General features: G+C 44.4%; 1 protein-coding gene across 26 annotated transcripts in view; it reads left to right on the top strand.

Annotated features, from left to right (window-relative positions):
* LOC135099722 (uncharacterized) overlaps positions 1-2,500 on the top strand; it is a 353,588-nt gene that overhangs the window by 286,187 nt on the left and 64,901 nt on the right. For 2 of the 26 annotated variants that reach the window (XR_010268329.1, XM_064002216.1), the window contains one exon: positions 1,496-2,500. This exon is cut by the window's right edge and continues 145 nt beyond it. The exons of the other annotated variants lie outside the window; for them this stretch is intronic. The gene's annotated coding sequence lies outside the window, so the exon portion shown is untranslated. The remainder of the gene's footprint in view (positions 1-1,495) is intronic. 26 annotated transcript variants of the gene reach the window in all.

The following is a 2,500-nucleotide window of genomic DNA, read 5'->3' as shown; positions in this document are numbered from 1 at the left end:
GGAGGGAGAAAAGGAGAGAGAAATAAAGATGCAAGGTGAGGGAGAGAGGAGGAAATAGAGGAAGGAGGAGCAGGTATATTGACGAGAAGGAGAGGAAGGTGAGTACGTAAGGAAGGCAATTAGAGAAACAGAGGGAGAGGACAGGTGAAGAGTGAGAGGATGGAACTGCACGGGTGATATTATTACAGGTAATTATCCATTTTCACCTTTCCTTCTCCCTTCATTGCTCTTCCTGTGACGAGAGAGAGAGAGAGAGAGAGAGAGAGAGAGGGGGGGGAGGGGTTACATTTCATATTTTTTATCTCTAACTTAATAGATACATGCATTTTCTCTCTCTCTCTCTCTCTCTCTCTCTCTCTCTCTCTCTCTCTCTCTCTCTCTCTCTCTCTCTCTCTCTCTCTCTCTCTCTCTCTCTCTCTCTCTCTCTCTCTCTCTCTCTCTTTTACCATGTCCATTTCCAATCGTTTCACACAACTCACTCTACAACCTCCCACACCCATCCTCCTTCCCTCCCCTCCATCGCTCCCTTCTTTCCTTCTGTCTTTTTCATTCCCTCTCTCTCTCATTCCTCCCTCCCTCCCTCCCTCCCTCCCTCCCTCCCTCCCTCCCTCGAAGCCGCAAGCGCCTCTCGTTTTATCGCGAAGGCAATTGATAGCAGGTTAGACCTTTTATTAATGTTGCGTCATTTTTCTTACGCACGCAACTCAGAGAGAGAGAGAGAGAGAGAGAGAGAGAGAGAGAGAGAGAGAGAGAGAGAGAGAGAGAGAGAGAGAGAATTTTAGACATGCAACTGTCTCGGTAAAACGTTCATTGACTCATATTTAGAACCTTGCATTGTTTTTTTTTTTCATTTTGTCCGTGTGTGTGTGTGTGTGTGTGTGTGTGTGTGTGTGTGTGTGTGTGTGTGTGTGTGTGTGTGTGTGTGACGTGAAGACTTTCTCAATGGCTTGGACTAAAAAAGAATGCTAGTCAGTCTATGTTCTCTTCCTCCTCCTCCTCCTCCTTTTCTTTTTCTGGCTATCATTACTTCTGCTACCGCTATCACCACCACTACTACTATTCATGCTGCTGCTGCTGCTGCTGCTTCTGCTGTGTACATGTCTGTGTGTGTGTGTGTGTGTGTGTGTGTGTGTGTGTGTGTGTGTGTGTGTGTGATGCACTAACTTTATGAAGTTAACGATGTAAATAAATATGAATTCGTGCTTTTGTAATCTACGATGGTGAAGAGATGAGGGAGAGAAGAAAGAATGGAGCTTATGCTAAACAACTTTTTATATCTCTTTTTATTAACGAGTACAAGTCAGTAGTTAATTAAAACACCCACTGGCTAAAAGTAAAACAACTAAATAGATCACACTAGAAAAAAAAAATGAAAAAAAAAATAATAAAACGACCAAAGTCGTCCATCGCGCGCTAGGGAAAAAAAAAAAAAACGAAAAAACAGTAATGAACCAAACAGCGTCAGAACTCATTGCCTAAGTTGTCTTCATTACAGCGGCGCGGAGGAGGAGGAGGAGGAAGGAAGCGAAGAATGCACGAGGGTGACCGCTGCGTACCCTCAAGAACGCCGGCAGAAGTGCTTGTCCTAATGAAGGCCACTTGTATGCGTCTCAGGCGGGGTAATTAAAGGTGATTTCTTTGCCTGCTGGATGGAGTGAGGCCGACATCACTCCCGGGCTTGGTGAGGTGCGTGGCGTTCCTTGCTGCCGTGCTGTGAGCAGGCGGCGGCGGTGTGGCTGGCAGGCCTGTGCTGTGTCTCCGTCCCTGGCTGTACAGTGTCGCATTTGTCCTCCAAAGTACCTCACTATTTTTCCTTAATGATTTTTTGCCTAGGATCAGCATGATTTACGTGGTTGTATGCGACGAGCGTACAAGATAATGGTTTAACTGTAAGTCTCTCTATACGGACGCTCCGAGTTCCCGTACAAGGATGTTTCTTATCCTGTAAATTACCTCACTTATTTTTCCTTAATGATTCTGCCTTGGAGCAACACGATACTCTCAATTGTATGCGACCGGCGTACACCTTAATGGTTTAACTGTATGTGCCCTTATAGGAAGGTCAGCGATGCCTTGCAAGGATGTCGTATAGTTGTTTTACGGTGTTTTTTAAATGCTTTTCTTTTAACGTAAGTTTGTTGTGTGCCTTCCCATCGCTTCAGCACTCCAAACTCGCCCTGTTATAAACTTCCCGCAGAAAAAGAAAAAACATCTATCTTCTCTACCATTCCTGAATAAATGTTTACTGTCTTAAAGTTGTTTTACGGTGTTTTTAAATGCCCTTCTTTTAACGTATGTATGTTTTGTGCCTTCCCATTGCCTCAGATGTCCAAACACGCCCTGTTATAAACTCCCCGCAGACAAAACACTCCTTTCTCTTCACCATTCCTGAATAAAACTTTGCTACCATTTATCATTCCTGACCCAAAGTACCTTCAAAAGTACCACGCTACTCTCATATATATTCCGCCGAACCTTCTCACCTTTGTTCCTTTATAAA

This window comes from Scylla paramamosain, chromosome 1 (assembly GCF_035594125.1).
Source record: "Scylla paramamosain isolate STU-SP2022 chromosome 1, ASM3559412v1, whole genome shotgun sequence".
In the NCBI taxonomy this organism is placed as follows: Eukaryota; Metazoa; Arthropoda; class Malacostraca; order Decapoda; family Portunidae; genus Scylla; species Scylla paramamosain.
This window is presented reverse-complemented; position numbering and strand designations above follow the sequence as displayed.